This window comes from Phodopus roborovskii, unplaced genomic scaffold, assembly GCF_943737965.1.
Source record: "Phodopus roborovskii unplaced genomic scaffold, PHOROB, whole genome shotgun sequence".
Taxonomy (NCBI): Eukaryota; Metazoa; Chordata; class Mammalia; order Rodentia; family Cricetidae; genus Phodopus; species Phodopus roborovskii.
Window position 1 is genome coordinate 4340645 of NW_026126432.1, and position 11446 is coordinate 4352090.

The window sequence follows — 11446 nt, forward strand, 5'->3', positions numbered from 1 at the left end:
AATCCATATATGAGTGAGTACATACTGTGTTCCTCTTTTTGTGACTGGGTTACCTCATTCAGGATGGTTTCTTCAAGTGCCATCCACTTGCCTGCGAATTTCAAGATACCATTATTTTTTTCTGCAGAGTAGTATTCCATTGTGTAGATGTGCCACATCTTCATTAACCATTCTTCAATTGAAGGGCATCTAGGTTGCTTCCAGGTTCTTGCTATTACAAATAGTGCTGCTATGAACATAGTTGAACAGATGTCTTTGTTGCATTGATGTGAATCCTTTGGGTATATGCCTAAGAGGGGGATTGCCGGGTCCTGTGGTAAACTAATTCCCATTTTCCTGAGGAACCGCCATACTGATCTCCAAAGTGGCTGTATGAGTTTGCACTCCCACCAGCAGTGGAGGAGTGTTCCACTTTCTCCACATCCTCTCCAACATAAGTCATCACTGGTTAAACACATGTTCTTAATAATTAACATGCTCTTAATGTTTGGCAAAATTGGTTAGAGTGGAAATGAACATTTTTTTTTTTAATCTCTGTGTGTGATACTTTGTGTGATACTCTGTGTGTGGTGGGTACTTTGTATTCTGTTTCTATTTATTTCCTTAAAACATATCTCTCTGTACATTACAGACAAGAACACCGAGGTGCATGCTAGATTACTTGTCTAAAGTCACACAGTGAAGCGCCAGCCTTCCTTTCTGCTTCTTGCTCTGCAGAGACGTAAACAGCATCCCCAAAGCTCCTGCTGCCATCCCTTGCTCTGTGTGATGGACCGAACCTCTCGACCTGATAGTCAAAGCAAACGCTCCTCATTCCAGTCTCTCCTCATCCAGCACTCATGCAAGCAATTAGAAAAATGTAAAATTCGTGGGAAGAGTGAAGCTGCAGCAGCACTGAACTCAGCATATATATGGTCTTTAGGTTCTGGAACTGTTTTGTGAGAGGAATAAGGAAGAGTTTGGAGCTGCAGATTAAAGAAGGCCCAGGATATTGTAAGCCGAGTTTAACAGGCCATTCTTCTGGGAGGTCAGAATGTGAACAGCAATGCTGGCAGTGGAGGCCAGGCTCATGAGGTTTCAGAAGAGGAGGGTTTTGTGGCAAAGGGTATCCTAGAGATTGCAGGGACAAGGAATGCTGCAAACAGACCTCACATGAGAGATTTATTGGGGGGATTCGAAAGGCTGCCTCTGAGTGGGGATGAGAGAGAGGAGAAGGGAAGGGGGATAGGGAGAGGGAGAAAGAGTGTAGAGGGAGAGGGAAGGAGAAAGAGAGTAGACTGTGATAGCTAGGGCTTTGTGCAGAGAGGGAGTAGTGGAACATGCACACAGGGAAAATGCACAACAGTAGTGTGATGGTTTGAAAGAAAATGGACCTCAAAGGGAGTGGCGCTACTAGGAGGTGTGGTCTTGTTGGAGTAGGTGTGGTCAATTTGGAGGAAGTCACTGTGGTCACTGTGGGAGAGGGCTTTGAGGTCTTTTTTACAAGCTCCACTCAGTATGACTTGTCTGTCCACTTCCTGCTACCTTCAGGACAAGATGTAGTCAGCACCATGTTGGCCTGCACACAGCCATCCTCTTCATCATGATGAAATGGACTGAATCTCTGAAACTGTGGGCCACCACCTCAGATGTTTTGTTTGTAAGAGTTGTGTGGTCATAGTGTCTTTTCACAGCAGTAAAAATTCTAACTAGGGTCTGGAGAGATGGTTTAGTGGTTAAGAACACTCACTGACTGCTTTTCCAGAGAACCTAGGTTCAAGTCCCAGCACCCACATGGTAGCTCACAACAGTCTCAGAGGATTAGTTCATTATCGCCATGGTGGCATGTGGTCATGGTTCTGGAGCAGTAGCTGAAAGATTTACATCTGGATCCACAGACAGCAGGCACAGAGACTCACAGTGGGGTTAGCATGGGCCATTGAAATCCCAAAGTCCACTCTAAGTTAAAGCTCCTCCAACAAGGCCACACCCCCTAGTCCTCCCCAAACAGTCTACCAACTGATGACTAACCATTCAAATATATGAGCCTATGTGGGCTATTCTTATTTATCTAGCACAGTGGCTGAACAAAAGAGCCTTGGCAACTTCCTACTTACTGATCAGCCACCCAGAAGAGTGTATTTCCAGGTTCAGGCTCAAAGGCACACAGAGGCCTCTGCAGCTATGGTCTAAGAAGTCTGAGCTGTGTCTTAACCTTGCAGCAGAATCTGGTGTTCTCTGTATGATGCTGGTTTTAAAAGAACACAGAAATCAAAGGCATTAATGGGGTTATTTAAGTTTACATGAAGGCTCCAGAAACTTCTGAGACTAGACAACATGTACCAGGGGTAGAGTCACACATGACATGAAATCCATTTTTCTGGAGGTGAAATTAGGCATTAATTTCTTACTTTTAAAAATATTTATTTAAAAAGTTTAATGAAGTATCTCTGTGTATGTCTGTGTATGTATATGTGAGTGGGGATGCCAGCAGAGGATCTCCGAAGGGGCTTGAGTTACTGGTGGTTGGAAGTCATCATGTAGGTGCTGAGAACCTAAGTCATGTCCTCATGCAAGAGCAGCAAGTGCTTTTAACTGCCGAGCCATCTCTCCAGCCTTGGCCTTAGCCACCTATGTGGCAATCTGAGAGGATTCTAGAGTCTTAGTTTTTCTGTGAAGGTAAATACCTGTGGTCACTGTTTTAATCTAGGATGTAACTGGTCAGGTATATTTTCTTGGCATGTTGAACAAAGGTGCTGATCTTTAGTCCCCACTGCCTCCAGCAAGGTGTGTAGAGGTGTTAAAATAGGTTCCAGTTATCTGGTTCTACAGCCTTGTGTGTTAAAGGTCTTTATTTAGTACCATCAGCAATGCCTGACTGATATTCCAGTTATAGGCTTTTTGTCTTATGGCCCTGTAAATTTCATCTCATAGACACTGATCGCAAGTGGGATGGCCCTGAAATTCATTGGTAATTCTACTATGTGCAATGTCTAACATTTATACCCACTTGTTCTTTTTTTTTTTTTTTTTAGAAATAATCTTTCTTCCTTTTAAAGAAAAAAAATGTTTTTTGACATGAGTCAAATTCACTGTAACCTCAGAGTTGAAAAGCAGTCTTTAGTGTTTTCAAGGAGTACAGCATATTAATACGGAAATGTTTTCACTCTCTACCTAGGTGGATGCTGATATGTAACTAAGTTGGTGAAATTACTTACAGTATTTACAGTAACAGTGCCCAGAATGTGTTCTACAAACTATCAGTCTTAGGAGTTGACCTTTCTACACTCAAAAAAATGTAGGAAGCCAAATAAAACTTCTTTACTCATAGGTTTAAACCAATGGTTCTCAAACTGTGTGTTGAGACCTCTTTGGGAGCTGCATGTCAGATATCCTGCATATCAGGTATTTATATGATTATTCATAATAGTAGCATAATTACAGTTATGAAATGGCACTGACATAATTTTATGGTGGAGGTCAGTATAACATGAGGAACCATATTAAAGGGTTGCAGCATTAGAAAGGTTGAGAATCACTGGTTTAAAGGTTAGTGTATTAAATGCTATGATAAGATCACCTATAAAGAATTCCATTAAATTATATTTAATTCAGTGATCTTTGTAATAAACTGAGTATAGGGCCCTTTTCAGGTAAGCCCATTTTGTAGTATCTTGTCATTGGCGGAGACTGCAATTGTCCGTCATTATCATCCATCCTCACCTTTCCATCCTTCCATCTCTTTACCTCTCTCCCTCCCTCCCTCCCTCTCTCCCTCTCTCACTCCCTCCCTCCCTCCCTCCCTCCCTCTCTCCCTCCCTCCTTTTTCTCCCTTCTTGTACTTGAGACAGAGTCTCACTAACAGATCTATACTGGTCAGAAACTTGCTGTGCAGCCCCAAGCTAGCCTTGAATTAGCGTTCCTTCGGCCTCAGCCTCAAAAGCCCTGTGATTACAAGCATGAATCACTAAGCTTGACTCTGATTTTGTTTTTCTAGATTATCACTGGGGATCCTATTCAGGGTTTTGTGCATGATATGCATATGTTCCAACATGATCTATCCACATGGGCATAATTTATGTTTTTGATAAGAGAAACCAAGGAATTTGATTATTCAGCTTGATTTTTTAGGTTCTATACAACAAGTATGTGAGCAAAGGTGACTGGTTAACTCCTGTTGCTTTGTTTAAAGGAGGCTGTTTTCCTTCTTCTACTTTCCCTTTCCCTGCTTTTCCTGACTTAGTCCTAGGTGTGTGGAAGAGACACAGAATACAAAGAGGAATCTAGTTTTACAATGGTGATATGGGCTAAGACCTGGGAGAAAAAAAAATTTTATCTTATTTGACTCACTGCTTTTTGGTGTCTTTGTTGTAAAAGCTTAGCCTATACTATCATTCATCTTTGTCCTAGAATTTTCTTTTTTCTTTTGTTTTTTTCTTTTCTTTTTTTTCTTTTTTTTTTTTTTTTTTTTTTTTTTTTTTTTTTTTGTTATGAAACAGAGTTTCTTTGTGTAGCCCTGGCTGTCCTGGAACTAGTGTAGACTGGGTTGGCTTGTAACTCATAGGGATCCTCCTGCCTTTGTCTCCTGAGTAGTGGGATTAAAGGCGTGCACTGCTACTATCTAGCTGTCCTAAAATTTTCTGTATTTGCACAAACCCCCTCATTTCTTAGTGAATATTCTTGATAGGTGTATATATTTTTAATTTTTAGAGATTATTTTATGTATATGTGTGGTTTGACTTTATACATGCATGTGCACCACAGGCATGCCTAATACCTAGGGAGGTCAGAAGGTGTCAGCCCCCTCCCCACCCTGGACTGTGATCATCATTGGTTGTGAGTTACCAAGTGGGTTCTGGGAACTGAACCCAGGTCTTTTGCAGGTGCTCTTAAGCATTGAGCCATCTCTCTAGCCCTTTTGACAATGATTTTTGTTGTTGGCTTTTTGAAAGTTTCTCTGTGTAGCCTTGGCTGTTCTGGAACTAGATTAGAGGGGCCAGGCTAGCCTCGACCTCACAGAGATTGGTATGCCTCTGTCTCCCAAGTGACAAATGATTTTAATGAGTGGCATGTTCTAAATGCTTTAGACAAAACTAAGAATTTAGGTCAGAAAACATTAAAATGAAGAGAAGGTGTAGAATGAACATGGAGACAGAGGGAGGAACACTGGAATCAAAAAACATTTGTGCAGATCCAGGTTAAAGGCTAATTTTTTTTAAAGATATATTTAGGTAGGCGCTCCGTGTGTGCAGTGCCTTCAGAGGCCAGAAGAACTGTGGGCTCCTTGAAGCTAGAGTTACAGGCAGTTATGAGCTGTACTGTGTGGGTCCCTGGGACTGATCTGGTGTCCTCTGTAGGATCAGCGAGTTCTCTTAATGGCCAAGGATCTCTCCAGCCCCCTAAAAGCCAGACTTCCTAATGAAGGAGATGAAATTTTAAATGGCTCATGTTATGTATAGCACTATTAATTCTTCTGAGCGTGTTTATATAGAAACGTCTCAAGCTACTGAAATGAATGATTCATATTAGCTTGAAAAAGAAAGCCCTTGGGGTTTTTCATGTCTGCCCTGGTTTTTAACTTGCCATTATTTAAAGGCTTATTCAAGACTAGCAATAGCAGACAGGCTGGCAACAATGTCAAACTCTAACCCCAGTCAAACATAATAAGAGAGAGCAAATTGTGTTTTCCCCGGAAAAGAAAACCACAGCATATTTTCCTGCTGGAATAATTTGATTTCCTTTCACTGTAGAAAAGTCCAGAGAAAATGGCTGCTGTTCTACCCTAAGCTTCCGTAAGCTCAACCGAGTGAAGGTCTGTGATTTCACTTCCCATGGTGGCCTTCCACACCCATGCTCTCTGCTTTCCATTTCAGAGCCCTGATTACTCCATGTGCTGTGAGATCTTAATGGAACGAGGCACGCTTGGTTTGGCTCTGCTCTGGGGCTGTGGCATCTAGCCTGCCTCTGTGATGAATGAGTCTAGTGCTTTAGCCACGGATACTCCAACCTCCAAGGGACAGTCAATTTGTTCACTGACGTTTATGAAGGACACCTGTGTAATGTCTGACCACAGATCGAATCTCCGCATCTCTGCGTTTATCACAGTACCTGTGTTCAGTGGAGAGGAATTGCTTGCTAATTAGAAATGCTGACTCACTTCACCTTTCTCCTGGCAACATCTGTCAAGTGGTGTTTGAAATACTTTACTTCATAGACTACCAGAAGCAGATCAAATTTCAGATCCCTGTGGCTGGTGTGAGAGTCAAGATAAATCTTTTAAGAAGAGTGTAGAGAAATTCTTAAAAGGAGAGAGAGAGAGGGAGGGAGAGATAGAACAAAACAAAACAAAACAAAAAATGAAGCCTATGGCTTCATGCATTCTCTTTGTTCTATGTTGAACTTTCTAGTAATGGAAAAAAAAATGGATTCTTAGAGTTACAATTTTATATAGAAAAGCAAAAAAACGTTTGACACTTCTCCTGTTTCTCTACATATGAGAGCCAGTTTTGACCTGTTCTTTGCCTTTGTTTTAGGATTCTTTCACTTGTTTTTGTTTTTAGAGACAGGGATTCTCTGTATAGCCCTGGCTGTCCCAGAACTCACTCTGGCATAAAACTTATACAGATCTGCTTTCCTCTGGTATGAAAGGGGTGTACCAGGACCACCAGACTTGATTTATGAATTCTAGTTATGCTCTTTGTAGGGAATCTCTTCTCTACAATGTTTTTATTCAACTACCAGTAAAGTCCAAAGACATTGTAGGCATAAACTACTGTTGCTAACAAAACACAATAGCTCTGTTCCCTATATTTTATCATCTTTAAAAAGATTTTTATTTTATGTATTAGCCTCCATGTGTGTATCTTTGCTATATATATGACTAGTAGAAAGAGGCCAGGAAAGAGCGTTGGATCTCTTGAAACTGAAGTTACAGATGGTTGTGAGCCTTGATGTGGGTGCTGGGAACTGAACCTAGGTCCTCTGTAAGAGAAGCCAGTGCTCTTACCCTTGGGGCAACCTCTCCAGCCCTACATTAGGCCATCTTTTAAGAAGAGATTTTTGAATCTCTTGGACACATGCGCTATAAAAACACAAAATAACTGCAATAAAGAATGTATATTGAGAAAAATTTGTGTAAGAGAAAACAACAGCACAGATTTCATGAGACACTGTAAGAATGGAAAAATACAGCCTAACTCTCCAATGACCCCAGGAAGCTAGAAGTTTAAACCTTAAATTCCAGATCCTGCCCTCAGCCAGTAAATAGGCAAAAGGTCACATTCTTTGTGGTTTAAGGCAGGACCTGTAAGTATGTGAGCTTTGTCACCCCACCCAGGACCCTCAGGAATGAATGCAAAACTCTGAGGCTATAGGAAACTGATTGTTCTATAAAGCACAGGCTTAGATGGTTTAAATTGATTAGTCTGCACCGGGCGGGCTCTGGATGCTATGAGATGATTGGTTTAAGATGCACAGGCTTTGTTGTAATCCTATAAAAGCTATCTTACTTCCACCCTCCTGGTCCTTAGTCCTCAGCCCTTGCATGGTGCATGACTATGGACCCCAGTGCACTGGAAGATAAAAGACCCCATGCTTTTACATCAAGACCACATGTTGTGAGTGATTTGGAGGGGCCGCCTTTCCTGAGTGGGAGCGTGAAGATCCGCGCTCTGCCGGTCTTTCAACACAAGGACTGCTGTTCCCTGCCCCAGCCTGCTCACCTCTCCTTTTCCATGCTCTTTATAAACAGTGAGCTGTGGTCTCTCAGCTTGCACTATTTCAGGGGTGTAGAGGACAACTTTCACATTGGTCCAGCTTCAGGGAAAGTTGTATTCTCACCTCACACTGTCCCTAACAGGGCAATTTCAGGTCTGAAGTAGGTTGAGAGCTCATTCCAGGAGTGTGGAGCCCAGAGAAGTGATCTTTGTAGCCAGGGGTCATGGCAGGGCAAGTCTTCCTCCTGGGGGCGCATGGCAGTCTGTGCTGCTCTAGTAATGACTTGTGGATTGTTGTGTGCTACAGAGAGCGCCCCATGCCACACAACCTGATAGCTTGATGACTATTCGGGTTTATTTGGCCAAGATACCAGGAATTCTCCTCCAGACCAGAGTCTGGCTGCTGTTTCTTTGTGTAGTCAGTCTGGACTGTTCAGTCTTTTTGTACCTGGAGGTCTGAGCAAGAACTAGAGCAAAGGAAATCTCCTATCTCAGGCAACAGCTTTGCCAGGGTGCCAAGGAAAGCTCAGGCCCCAGCACCAGAGACAAGAACAAAAGTAGGCTCTCTGTTTATACCTCTCTGAGGTTGGGGGAGGTCTCACATTACAAACCTGCAGCCAGACTCTCTGGTTCCAAGGCAGGAGGCTGGGAAGGAAGGGGTGGGAACAGGCTTTGTGGCCAACAATACCCATTTTGATGTAAATACACTTTCCAGGTTCCAGCTGCTGGCTGACAGGGAAAGTCATTGTGCTTCGGGAGGAAGAGTGAGTGCCTGTGGGTATCTGCGGAATGGGAGAGCTGCTGCAAAGTGTTGTAGTCTGAGCAGCAGCTGGATAATAGCATTGCATTCTTACATACTGTCCTAGATGAACCACACTCAGCTGTACATTTTCAAGACTAAAACCAAGAGACACACTCATTTGTGCACCAAGTACACATATATGTTCTTTACCTTGGCATCCACAGAACATGGTGTCAGGTCTGTGCTACCAGCTGTGCCAGCATCAGTGAGCTCACCAGAAGTGACACCATTCGCCTTCTGCAAATCTTCCAGTCATGTGCATTTTAGGCACATGATGAAGGTGTGTGCTTCTGCTTAAAGTGCCCCATCTGAGAATGTATCCAGAGCCTGCTGCCATTGTTACTATAGTCTGGTGTTCTCATAGCTGCAAAGTTGAGGCATCAAGGAGAGTCCTACATTCTGCAGCTGACCCTGCCCCTTAGAAACAAACTGCTCCACACGCGTGTGTTTCCTCAGCTGGGTACACAGAGAGATCTGCTTTAGAAGCTGTGTCCTTACACAGGTCCCCTGGGAAAACAGTTTATTTTTCTTCCCTGTTTTTGCCTGTAGCAGCTCTCTTGTTAGAGCTCACACAAATCTCTAAAATAACCAGGGGAGCCATCTGGGCTATCTCCCACCATGTGCTTTGGAAAGTCCAGCATCATGCACTCTCCTCTTCCCTCATCTCTCCAAGGCAAATTGTCTTGTGTAAAGAGCGGTGGGCTGTCACTACCTCAAAAGGCAAGCCCAGGATCACATAAAGACAACAGTTTAAACCAAAACCAAAGCCCCTGAACATGTTTAATGAGAGTTCTCATAGAGTGCCATGAAACACAGGTCTCTGGTAGAAAATGCCTCCATTAATTTGACATGTGAATGTATGCTTCACGTGTCATTCAAATAAGTTCCCACATCCCCTATGGCTCAGTCTTAGAAAAGCACCACACTGAAGGCATACAGTCTAGCATCCAAGAGGAATTAAAAAATAATTCCTGTTTTTCCTGGGCCTCCAAAGCATGCTGAAAGCAACACGAGTTGGGAGCTTTTAGCCAAGTCTAGAATTGCTCTTCTTCTGTTTGACTTTGTCCTTCTCAGTACACTGTGCCCCTGTTTATCCTACATCCCTAACATCCTCTCAGGTTTGCCCCTCTTTTGTGGGACCTCCCAGATGTGAGGCAACTGCTCAGCTCCTGCGCTGCAACCCAAGTCTTGCTCCTTCCCAAACCTCTTCTACTTTTTCATCTTTCTCGCTTCACCTTTCTGGTTTGTCTCTATCTTAAAACCCAGCATTTTTGGGCAAAACGGAATGCATCACAATGGCCTAAATGATAGGGAAACTAAGAAGATTGAGGTGATCCCCTTTCTGGTGGACAAGAAGTGTGGGGTTAAACCAGTAACCTTGACCCCATTGCACATTCATCTGAGGTTGAATGTGCATACAGGGCAAGAACTGTGGAGAAACTTGAGCACAGAAATGAATGCTGTTGTCCCTAGTTTTATGATACTTAAGTCCAAGAGCATTAGGGTAGATAGAGTAGGGCAAGCAGATATTAGGCCACAGGTATTTTAAGACAAGTTACTAGAAATACAGCACCTTGTCCTATTGAATCTAAAGTTGAAAGAGTTTAAGAAAGCATGTGAGGAAGGGTATCTCTGACCTACCCCACAGTGAGCATGGAGGTTCCCATGCTCACAGATAAACACTAAGGGGACCAGAATGTCAAACACACTAGCTTGTCCCTTCAAAGAAAGGAATGCATAACTGTTTTTTCACCTAAAAGATAGGTGATAGCCCGGTGACCTTTGTGCTAACTCTGTTGCTGAGACCACACTGGATCTTCCCCCAGACCCTTATCATGAACTTGTTAATCTATAGAATCTATCTTTATGCAAGGTGTCACATGGAGTCAATCTATACAATCCATCTTTATGGAAGATGTCATATGTATTTTCCAAAGATGTAGTAAATTGTCTTAACCTTTATTGTGCAAACAGGATTGAGTCAGTTATCAGCAGGAAAAATTCATCAAATTGTGCCATACTTAAATGCACCTAAGCTAAAGTACTGGGGAATCAGACTTTTGAAGTTTGAACTGATTCTGGCTATTTTGTCATGTTGAACCAAACTACCTTCTGGTCTCCTGCGGATAATTACTCTGCTGACCATGATGGTCAAGTAGAGCCCCATATTCCACCCTTTTTGCACAATGTAGATCATAACATCTTCATACGGGATGTTAGATTTTAGGGAGGGTGAGAGAGAGGTGCTGAGTCTCATGTCCTTCAGTCAAGAGGGTATCATGAGGGTGGGGATGGAGCTGAAGGAGAATTCCAGTTCCTACTAGACAAAGCAAGATGTCTATTTTTAAAGGTCTCTGAGGAAGGGAAGGTCCTGTGTGTGAGGGAGCAGACTTGGTATATGTGCCAGAGGGGAGTGGTTACTCTTTCCCTGGCTGGGGCAATGAGGCTTGATTCACATATGACTCCTGCAGTATGACCTCCAGGCAGCTGGAGGAGGGCTGAGTGTGTTCTTCCCTTCACTGCAGCTGTGTCTGGCTAGCTGAACAATCCAGGCTTTCTGACAGGAAGACCCTACTTATTCCTAGAGAAAAGGAACACCTTTATCTCTAAAAACAGACAAGTATACAAAGAAACAGGCCTTCCTAAGTGCTCCAGCTTCCTGCCACTCAACAGTACTGTTTGCATCTCATCATATTCCTCTGCCACTTACCACTCTCCATCAAATCTAGTGTAAAATTACTCAGGGCTTTCCCAAGTGCTCATTTCCTTACAAAAGATTGTGTCATGTAAAACTGACACAGACCTAATGTGTGTATTTCTCTGTTACAGGGGTCTCAGCCACGAACCCAGGGGCAGCTAAGTAAAATATGGTTTCATTCCTACCAGGAGATCTTGAGCTTGAGTGTGTAGGTAAAGGTGCTGAGGGGACTAAGCCTTCTGTCCTCTGCCT